This window comes from Gopherus flavomarginatus, unplaced genomic scaffold (genome assembly GCF_025201925.1).
Source record: "Gopherus flavomarginatus isolate rGopFla2 unplaced genomic scaffold, rGopFla2.mat.asm mat_scaffold_210_arrow_ctg1, whole genome shotgun sequence".
Classification (NCBI taxonomy): Eukaryota; Metazoa; Chordata; order Testudines; family Testudinidae; genus Gopherus; species Gopherus flavomarginatus.
Window position 1 is genome coordinate 1 of NW_026114821.1, and position 10,945 is coordinate 10,945.

At 69.8% G+C, this 10,945-nt stretch overlaps 1 pseudogene; it reads left to right on the forward strand.

Moving 5' to 3' along the window:
* Positions 1-4,153: 4,153 nt before the first annotated feature.
* Positions 4,154-10,409, forward strand: LOC127042071 (phosphatidylinositol 4,5-bisphosphate 3-kinase catalytic subunit alpha isoform-like; annotated as a pseudogene).
* Positions 10,410-10,945: the final 536 nt, after the last annotated feature.

Below are 10,945 nucleotides of genomic sequence, written 5' to 3' on the forward strand. Positions count from 1 at the left end.
GCTGGGAAACTGAGGCAGGAGTCGGCACAAATGATCCTGCAGCGGTTCCTGGGTGTTATCCTGCCAGAAGGCTTGGTAGGCTGAGGGGATGTGAAGGGTTAACCAGAACGGGAGGTCTGGGGAATTTCTGTCTCCTCCTGGACGGATCCTGCTGCCTGCCAGGAAGTTTCGGCTTCTCTGCTCCTGTGTGCCGGGCTCCTGATGATGGTGAGGGGGCCTGAAAGCGGAGTAGGAGAGACGGGTTCACCTCAGCCCCCAATTCTCTACTAGCAGGCAACAAAATTACTTTGGTGTCTTAGGGTCTGTCCCTCGCTGTGTGTCTGGGCAGCGCCCGGCACGACGGGGCCTGATCTCAGCTGGGGCAGGGTCTGTCCCTCGCCGTGTGTCTGGGCACGACGGGGCCCTGATCTCAGCTGGGGCAGGGTCTGTCCCTCGCCGTGTGTCTGGGCACGACGGGGCCTGATCTCAGCTGGGGCAGGGTCTGTCCCTGGCCGTGTGTCTGGGCACGACGGGGCCTGATCTCAGCTGGGGCAGGGTCTGTCCCTCGCCATGTGTCTGGGCACGACGGGGCCCTGATCTCAGCTGGGGCAGGGTCTGTCCCTCGCCGTGTGTCTGGGCACGACGGGGCCTGATCTCAGCTGGGGCAGGGTCTGTCCCTGGCCGTGTGTCTGGGCACGACGGGGCCCTGATCTCAGCTGGGGCAGGGTCTGTCCCTGGCCGTGTGTCTGGGCAGGATGGGGCCCTGATCTCAGCTGGGGCAGGGTCTGTCCCTCGCCGTGTGTCTGGGCACGACGGGGCCCTGATCTCAGCTGGGGCAGGGTCTGTCCCTCGCCGTGTGTCTGGACACAACGGGACCCTGATCTCAGCTGGGGCAGGGTCTGTCCCTGGCCGTGTGTCTGGGCAGGACGGGGCCCTGATCTCAGCTGGGGCAGGGTCTGTCCCTCGCCGTGTGTCTGGGCACGACGGGGCCCTGATCTCAGCTGGGGCAGGGTCTGTCCCTCGCCGTGTGTCTGGGCACGACGGGGCCTGATCTCAGCTGGGGCAGGGTCTGTCCCTCGCCGTGTGTCTGGGCACGACGGGACCCTGATCTCAGCTGGGGCAGGGTCTGTCCCTGGCCGTGTGTCTGGGCACGATGGGCCCTGATCTCAGCTGGGGCAGGGTCTGTCCCTGGCCGTGTGTCTGGGCACGACGGGGCCCTGATCTCAGCCGGGGCAGGGTCTGTCCCTGGCCGTGTGTCTGGGCACGACGGGGCCCTGATCTCAGCTGGGGCAGGGTCTGTCCCTCGCCGTGTGTCTGGGCACGACGGGACCCTGATCTCAGCTGGGGCAGGGTCTGTCCCTGGCCGTGTGTCTGGGCACGACGGGACCCTGATCTCAGCTGGGGCAGGGTCTGTCCCTGGCCGTGTGTCTGGGCACGACGGGGCCCTGATCTCAGCTGGGGCAGGGTCTGTCCCTGGCCGTGTGTCTGGGCACGACGGGACCCTGATCTCAGCTGGGGCAGGGTCTGTCCCTGGCCGTGTGTCTGGGCAGGACGGGGCACTGATCTCAGCTGGGGCAGGGTCTGTCCCTCGCCGTGTGTCTGGGCACGACGGGGCCCTGATCTCAGCTGGGGCAGGGTCTGTCCCTCGCCGTGTGTCTGGGCACGACGGGGCCTGATCTCAGCTGGGGCAGGGTCCTGTCCCTCGCCGTGTGTCTGGGCACGACGGGACCCTGATCTCAGCTGGGGCAGGGTCTGTCCCTGGCCGTGTGTCTGGGCACGATGGGCCCTGATCTCAGCTGGGGCAGGGTCTGTCCCTCGCCGTGTGTCCGGGCACGACGGGGCCTGATCTCAGCTGGGGCAGGGTCTGTCCCTGGCCGTGTGTCTGGGCACGACGGGGCCCTGATCTCAGCTGGGGCAGGGTCTGTCCCTGGCCGTGTGTCTGGGCACGACGGGGCCCTGATCTCAGCCGGGGCAGGGTCTGTCCCTGGCCGTGTGTCTGGGCACGACGGGGCCCTGATCTCAGCTGGGGCAGGGTCTGTCCCTCGCCGTGTGTCTGGGCACGACGGGGCCTGATCTCAGCTGGGGCAGGGTCTGTCCCTCGCCGTGTGTCTGGGCACGACGGGGCCCTGATCTCAGCTGGGGCAGGGTCTGTCCCTCGCCGTGTGTCTGGGCACGACGGGGCCCTGATCTCAGCTGGGGCAGGGTCTGTCCCTCGACGTGTTTCTGGGCACGACGGGGCCCTGATCTCAGCTGGGGCAGGGTCTGTCCCTCGCCGTGTGTCTGGGCACGACGGGGCCCTGATCTCAGCTGGGGCAGGGTCTGTCCCTGGCCGTGTGTCTGGGCACGACGGGGCCCTGATCTCAGCTGGGGCAGGGTCTGTCCCTGGCCGTGTGTCTGGGCACGACGGGGCCCTGATCTCAGCTGGGGCAGGGTCTGTCCCTGGCCGTGTGTCTGGGCACGACGGGGCCCTGATCTCAGCTGGGGCAGGGTCTGTCCCTGGCCGTGTGTCTGGGCAGGACGGGGCCCTGATCTCAGCTGGGGCAGGGTCTGTCCCTCGCCGTGTGTCTGGGCAGGACGGGGCCCTGATCTCAGCTGGGGCAGGGTCTGTCCCTGGCCGTGTGTCTGGGCACGACGGGACCCTGATCTCAGCTGGGGCAGGGTCTGTCCCTCGCCGTGTGTCTGGGCACGACGGGGCCTGATCTCAGCTGGGGCAGGGTCTGTCCCTGGCCGTGTGTCTGGGCTGCGTCCGGCACGACGGGGCCCTGATCTCAGCTGGGGCAGGGTCTGTCCCTCGCCGTGTGTCTGGGCACGACGGGGCCCTGATCTCAGCTGGGGCAGGGTCTGTCCCTCGCCGTGTGTCTGGGCACGACGGGGCCCTGATCTCAGCTGGGGCAGGGTCTGTCCCTCGCCGTGTGTCTGGGCACGACGGGGCCCTGATCTCAGCTGGGGCAGGGTCTGTCCCTCGCCGTGGTGTCTGGGCACGACGGGACCCTGATCTCAGCTGGGGCAGGGTCTGTCCCTCGCCATGTGTCTGGGCACGACGGGGCCCTGATCTCAGCTGGGGCAGGGTCTGTCCCTGGCCGTGTTTCTGGGCACGACGGGGCCTGATCTCAGCTGGGACAGGGTCTGTCCCTCGCCGTGTGTCTGGGCAGGACGGGGCCCTGATCTCAGCTGGGGCAGGGTCTGTCCCTGGCCGTGTGTCTGGGCACGACGGGACCCTGATCTCAGCTGGGGCAGGGTCTGTCCCTCGCCGTGTGTCTGGGCACGACGGGGCCTGATCTCAGCTGGGGCAGGGTCTGTCCCTGGCCGTGTGTCTGGGCTGCGTCCGGCACGACGGGGCCCTGATCTCAGCTGGGGCAGGGTCTGTCCCTCGCCGTGTGTCTGGGCACGACGGGGCCCTGATCTCAGCTGGGGCAGGGTCTGTCCCTCGCCGTGTGTCTGGGCACGACGGGGCCCTGATCTCAGCTGGGGCAGGGTCTGTCCCTGGCCGTGTGTCTGGGCACGACGGGCCCTGATCTCAGCTGGGGCAGGGTCTGTCCCTGGCCGTGTGTCTGGGCACGACGGGGCCTGATCTCAGCTGGGGCAGGGTCTGTCCCTGGCCGTGTGTCTGGGCACGACGGGACCCTGATCTCAGCTGGGGCAGGGTCTGTCCCTGGCCGTGTGTCTGGGCACGACGGGGCCTGATCTCAGCTGGGGCAGGGTCTGTCTCTTGTCATGTGTCTGGGCATGACGGGGCCTGATCTCAGCTGGGGCAGGGTCTGTCCCTGGCCGTGTGTCTGGGCACGACGGGGCCCTGATCTCAGCTGGGGCAGGGTCTGTCTCTTGTCATGTCAGGATTGAGAGGAATCAGGAGAGCTGGCAGGGGGAACACAGGCCTGGGGGCTGCACGTCGGGAGTGAAGGGCACCGGCTGAGCTGGGGGGGCTGGGGGTTGGGAGTGAGGGGCGCTGGGGGGTCTGGGGGTCGGGAGTGAGGGGCAACCACGGAGCTGGGGGGACTGCGGGTTGGGAGTGAGGGGTGCTGGGGGGTCTGGGGGTCGGGAGTGAGGGGCAACCACGGAGCTGGGGGGGCTTTGGGTCGGGAGTGAGGGGCATGTCCGCTCTTTCCGCAGGTGGGCCCAACGTCTGACTCCCGGGCTGGGTCTCTAGCAGGCCCAGGGGTCCCCCGGCACAGCCATGCCCCCGCGGCCATCGTCCGGGGAGCTGTGGGGGCTGCACCTCATGCCCCCCCAGATCATGGTGGATTGCTGTCTCCCCAGCCGCATCCTGGAGTGTCTGCGCGAGGCCGCGCTGCTGAGCATCAAACACGAGCTCTTCCGAGAGGCCCGCAAATACCCCCTCTTCCACCTGCTGCAGGTGAGCCGGACACCTGGGTCCCGTCCCTGCCGGGGGGGGAGGGGAGAGGGGTTAGAGCATGGGGGGCCAGGAGCCAGGACTCCTGGGTTCTCTCTCTGGCACTGGGAGGTGAGTGGGGGCTGGTGGGTTAGAGCAGGGGGGCTGGGAGCCAGGACTCCTGGGTTCTCTCCCCGACTCTGGGAGGAGAGTGGGGGCTGGTGGTTACAGCAGGGGGGCTGGGAGCCAGGACTCCTGGGTTCTCCCCCCGGCTCTGGGAAGGGAGTGGGGGCTGGTGGTGACAGCAGGGGGGCTGGGAGCCAGGACTCCTGGGTTCTCTCCCCGGCGCTGGGAGGGGAGTAGGGGCTGGTGGGTCAGAGCAGCAGGGCTGGGAGCCAGGACTCCTGGGTTCTCGCCCCGGCTCGGGAAGGGGGCTGAGACGTGGGGGTTCGGATCGCAGCGTCTGTGCCCTCCCCACCTCAGGACGAATCCTCCTACATCTTCGTGGGGGTGACCCAGGAGGCCGAGCGGGAGGAGTTTTTCAACGAGTCCCGGCGGCTCTGCGAACTGCGGCTGTTCCAGCCCATCATCAAGCTCATCAAGCTGGTTGGCAACTGGGAGGAGAAAATCCTCAACCGGGAGATCGGTGAGTGGGGCCAGGCCTAGATTTGGGGGGGGAAGCAGCGGGGGGCGGAGGGGGGCTCTGTCTGGTCTCAGCCCCCTCGTCCTGCCCTCCAGGCTTCGCCATGGGGATGCCCATGTGCAGGTTCGAGCTGGTGAAGGACCCCGAGGTGCAGAATTTCCGTCGCTCCATCCTGGCCGTGTGCCGCGAGGCTGTGGAGACGCGGGAGGCCAGCGGGCCCCACAGCCAGGCCTTCTACGTTTACCCCCCCAACGTGGAGTCCAGGCCCGAGCTGCCCAAACACCTCTACAACAAGCTGGACAAAGGTGAGGCGGGGGTCCTGTGCTCCCCTGGGGGTCTGTGGGCTGTGGGGTGGGAGGAAGGGGTCCCGTGCTCCCCTGGGGGTCTGTGGGCTGTGGGGTGGGAGGAAGAGGTCCTCTGCTCCCCTGGGGGTCTGTGTGCCGTGGGGCAGGGAGAAGGGGTCCCGTGCTCCCCTGGGGGTCTGTGTGCCGTGGGGAGGGGGAAAGGGGTCCCATGCTCCCCTGGGGGTCTGTATGCCGTGGGGAGGGGGGAAGGGGTCCCATGCTCCCCTGGGGGTCTGCCTGCCATGGGATGGGGGGAAGAGGTCTTGTGCTCCCTGGGGGTCTGTGTGCCATGGGGCTGGGGAAAGGGGTCTGGTGCTTCCTGGGGGTCTGTGCTGTGGGGCTGGGGGAAGGGGTCCTGTGCTTCCTGGGGGTCTGTGCTGTGGGGCAGGGAGAAGGGGTCCTGTGCTGCCCTGGGGGGCTGCACACCATGGGGCAGCAGGAGGGGGGCTGTGTGGGGCAAAGGCAGTGGGAAGTCTGGGCAGTGGGGCAGGGGGGTCCTGGTGGGCCGGGGACAGGGGTGGTGTCTGGATCCCATGGGGCAGAGCAAGCAGGTCTGGCATGGGGGGCAGACGGCAGCCCCCCAAGTTTCCGTGTCTCCTGTCCCTTGCCCCCCCAGGCCGGCTGATGGTGGCCGTGTGAGTGATCGTGGCCCCACACCTGGACCAGCAGAAGTACACGCTGCCGGCCCCACACGACGCGCTGCCTGGGCAGGGGATCGCTGGCGCCATCCACAGGCAGAGCCGCAGCCTGCACCTGGCGCCCGCGCAGCTCCAGCGCTGCCTGCAGGAGGCCGGGGGGACCCCCATGTGGCCCTGGGACCCCCAACCTGGCCCTGGGACCGCCCACTCAGCCAGTGCAAGGTGAGGGGCCCGAGGACCCCCAGCCTGGCCCTGGGACCCCCAACCTGGCCCTGGGACCGCCCACTCAGCCAGTGCAAGGTGAGGGGCCCAAGGGGGACCCCCATGTGGCCCTGGGACCCCCAACCTGGCCTTGGGACCGCCCACTCAGCCAGTGCAAGGTGAGGGGCCCAAGGGGGACCCCCATGTGGCCCTGGGACCACCCGCTCAGCCAGTGCCAGGTGAGGGGCCCGAGGGAGACCCCCAACCTGGCCCTGGGACCCCCAACCTGGCCCTGGGACCGCCCACTCAGCCAGTGCAAGGTGAGGGGCCCAAGGGGGACCCCCATGTGGCCCTGGGACCCCCAACCTGGCCCTGGGACCGCCCACTCAGCAAGTGCAAGGTGAGGGGCCCGAGGGGACCCCCAACCTGGCCCTGGGACCGCCCGCTCAGCCAGTGCAAGGTGAGGGGCCCGAGGGGGACCCCCATGTGGCCCTGGGACCCCCAACCTGGCCCTGGGACCGCCCACTCAGCCAGTGAAAGGTGAGGGGCCCAAGGGGGACCCCCATGTGGCCCTGGGACCGCCCGCTCAGCCAGTGCAAGGTGAGGGGCCCGAGGGGGACCCCCAACCTGGCCCTGGGACCGCCCGCTCAGCCAGTGCAAGGTGAGGGGCCCGAGGGGGACCCACAACCTGGCCCTGGGACCCCCAACCTGGCCCTGGGACCACCTGCTCAGCCAGTGCAAGGTGAGGGGCCCGAGGGGGACCCCCATGTGGCCCTGGGACCCCCAACCTGGCCCTGGGACCACCCGCTCAGCCAGTGCAAGGTGAGGGGCCCGAGGGGGACCCCCAACCTGGCCCTGGGACCCCCACTCAGCCAGTGCAAGGTGAGGGGCCCGAGGGGGACCCCCATGTGGCCCTGGGACCCCCAACCTGGCCCTGGGACCGCCCCCGCAGCCAGTGCAAGGTGAGGGGCCCGAGGGGGTCCCCCAAACTGGCCCTGGGACCCCCAACCTGGCCCTGGGACCACCCACTCAGCCAGTGCAAGGTGAGGGGCCTGAGGGGGACCCCCATGTGGCCCTGGGACCGCCCACTCAGCCAGTGCAAGGTGAGGGGCCCCCGGCCTGGCCCGGCACTGCTGCCCCCCCACTCGGCCCCCGGCCCACTCAGCCAATACGAGGTGAGGGGCCCGGCTCTGGGGCCCCCCTCTCGGCCCTGGGACCCCCAACCTGGCCCTGTGACCGCCTGCTCAGCCAGTGCAAGGTGAGGGGCCCGAGGGGGACCCCCAACCTGGCCCTGGGACCCCCAACCTGGCCCTGGGACCGCCCGCTCAGCCAGTGCAAGGTGAGGGGCCCGAGGGGGACCCCCAACCTGGCCCTGGGACCGCCCGCTCAGCCAGTGCAAGGTGAGGGGCCCCCGGCCTGGCCCGGCACTGCTGCCCCACGCTCGGCCCCCGGCCCACTCAGCCAGTACAAGGTGAGGGGCCCGGTCCCACTTGGATCTGGGGACCCCCGGCTTGGCCCTGCCACCCCTGGCTTAGTCCTGGGGCTCCTGGCCCACTCAGCCAGTACAAGGTGAGGGCCCTGGCTCTGGGGCCCCCCTCTCGGCCCTGGGCCCACCAGCTTGGCCCTGCCACCCCCAGCTCGACTCTGGGACCCTGGCTTAGCCCTGCCACCCCCAGCTCAGTCCTGGGGCCCCCGCTTGGCCCCTGGCCCGCTCAGCCAGTACAAAGTGAGGGGCCCTGGCCCCCCCCTCGGTATGGGCCCCCCGGCTGGGCCCGCGCAGGGAAGAGCCCCCAGATGCCTGGTTTCTCTCCCCGGCTCTAGGCGGCGAGGGGGGGCTGGGAGCCCGGACGCCTGGGTTCTCTCCCCAGCTCTGTGAGGGCAGTGGGGCTGGGGGGTTAGAGCAGGGGGGGCTGGGAGCTAGGACTCCTGGGTTCTCCCCTCGGCTCTGGGGTGCAAGTGGGGGCTGGGAGCCCGGACGCTTGGGTTCTCTCCCCAGCTCTGTGAGGGCAGTGGGGGCTGGTGGGTCAGAGCAGCAGGGGCTGAGAGCCAGGACTCCTGGGTTCTCTCCCCAGCTCTGGGAGGGGCGTGGGGGCTGGTGGGTTAGAACAGGGGGGCTGGGAACCAGGACTCCTGGGTTCTCTCTCCAGCTCTGGGAGGGGAGTGGGGGCTGGTGGGTTACAGCAGGGGGGCTGGGAGCCAGGACTCCTGGGTTCTCCCACCGGCTCTGGGAGGGGAGTGGGGGCTGGTGGGTCAGAGCAGGGGGGGCTGGGAGCCAGGACTCCTGGGTTCTCTCCCCGGCTCTGGGACGGGAGTGGGGGCTGGTGGGTCAGAGCAGGGGGGGCTGGGAGCCAGGACTCCTGGGTTCTCTCCCCAGCTCTGGGAGGGGCGTGGGGGCTGGTGGGTTAGAACAGGGGGGGCTGGGAGCCAGGACTCCTGGGTTCTCTCCCCAGCTCTAGGAGGGGAGTGGGGGCTGATGGTTAGAGCAGCGGGGGCAGGACCCCGGACTCCAGGGTCCCCTGGCATGATGGCGCCTTCTCTCCCCTTTCCCAGATCTACGTCCAGACGGGGATTTACCATGGCGGGGAGCCCCTTTGCGACGACATCAGCACCCAGCGCGTTCCCTGTTCCAACCCCAGGTAGCGAGCGGGGTAGGGGTCTCAGCAGGGGGCGTTGCGGGGCCGCCGGGACCAGGGTCGGGGACTCCCCCCCAAGCCACCGCCGGCGACCCCAACCTGTGTCCCTCACCCCCAGATGGAACGAATGGCTCTGCTACGACATCTACCTCGTGGACCTGCCCCGCGCTGCCCGCCTCTGCCTCGCCATCTGGTCCGTCAAGGGCCGCAAGGGGGCCAAAGAGGTGGGGGGATTGGCCGGCTTGGGGGGGCAGGGAATGGGGCAGGGGTCTGGCCCCTCTAGGGGGCGCCGGCTCCCAGGGCGGGGAATGGGGCAGGGGGCCTGTCCCCTCTAGGGGGCGCCGGCTCCCACTGGCCCCAGGGCAGGGACTGGCTGGCTCAGGGGGGGCGGGGAATGGGGCAGGGGCCTGTCCCCTCTAGGTGTTTATGGGGAGCAGTTCCAGAGCAGCACCCGGGGACTCTGTGACAAGGGGTCCTTGTGTCACCGGCCGCCTCACCCCAGAGGTGGGCGCATCTCAGCGCCGGGCGAGGGGTCCCTGGGTAACCGGCCACCCCGCCCCAGAGGTGGGCGCATCACAGCGCCGGGCGAGGGGTCCCTGGGTAACTGGCTGCCCCACCCCAGAGGTGGCTGCATCTCAGCGCCGGGTCAGGGGGGCTCCTGCCTGATCGTTCCTCCTCTGCCCCCAGGATGCTGCCCTACGGCTGCCTGTCCATCGGGGACGGCGTGGGGCTGATTGAGGTGCTGAAGAGCTCGCACACCATCATGCAGATCCAGTGCAAGGGCAGCCTGAAGGGGGCGCTGCAGTTCAATAGCCACACGCTGCACCACTGGCTGAAGGACGGGAACAAGGGGGACAGGGCAGGCCGCTGGGGGCTCGGGCCGGGGGGGGGCGATTGAACCCGGGTTCTCTGGTCCAGTTACGACAACGCCATCGACCTGTTGACCTGCTCCTGCGCCGGGGACTGCGCGGCCACCTTCATTCTGGGCATCGGTGAAGGACAACGGGCAGGTGAGACCCCCATTCCCCGCCCCCCGGAGCCAGCCGGTTCCCGCCGTGGGGCCGGGGGGGAGCTGGCGCCCCCTAGAGGGGACAGGCCCCTGCCCCATTCCCCGCTCCCCGGAGCCAGCCAGTCCCTGCCCTGGGGCCGGGTGGGAGCCAGCACCCCCTAGAGGGGACAGGCCCCTGCCCCATTCCCTGCCCCCCTGAGCCAGCCAGTCCCCGCCCTGGAGCCGGGGAGAGAACCCAGGAGTCCGGGCTCCCAGCCCCCCCATCTCTAACCCCACCCTCCCAGCACGGGGAGGGCGCCCCGGCAGGTTCCAGGAGATGTGCTACGCGGGCCACCTGGCCATCCGGCACGATGCCAACGTGGTGCTCAGCCTGTTCTCGCTGGCGCTGAGCTCGGGGCTGCAGCCCTTCGGCGCCGTCGCTGCCTGCGCGGGACGCTGGCGCTCGACGCGGCCGAGCCGGAGGCGCTCGAGGGCTTCAGCAAGCGGCTGAACGAGGCGCGTCACGGCGGCTGGAGCACCAGGATGGACTGGATCTTGCACCCCGTCCGGCACGTGCCCCTCAGCGAGGCCGGGCACAGCTGAGGGGCCCCGGAGGGCGATGGGCCGTGGGGCGGGGGCCGTCCCAGGAGCACAAGCCCCGCCCTCCTCGCTCGGGCGCTGTTGCTCCTCCCCCTGGGGTAGGGTCCTCTAAGCCCCGCCCCATTGGGAAGGACCCCCCCATAGCCCCTCCCATCTTGGGGCGGGCGGGCGTAGAGACTCAGGCCTGCTCCGCGCAGAGGGCGTGGCCAAGCATTTAAGCCCCTCCCCCTTGGGAGGGGCCTGAGGGGAGCCAGGACTTGTGCCCCGCCCCTTCTGGGTGTGTCCAGTTGAGGACGGGGGTGGGGCCCTTCCAGCTCCACCCTTTTCATAGGACGAAGTGAGGGGGTGTCAATCTATTATGCCCCTCCCCTCGGGGGCGGGCAGAAACCAGTCTTAAGCCCCTCCCCCTGTGGGCGGGGACTTCACTTAGGCTCCTCCTCAGGGACCCCTGCCCAGAGATACCTGCTGTTTGGGGGGGGGGGGTCCCACCGCTTTGACCTCTGACCCCCTTGGGAATTTGGTGGGGGCAGTAAAGGGGTTTAGCCCCCCCGAAATCTTCCAATGCACCTGAGCACCCAGCCCCCCAGCG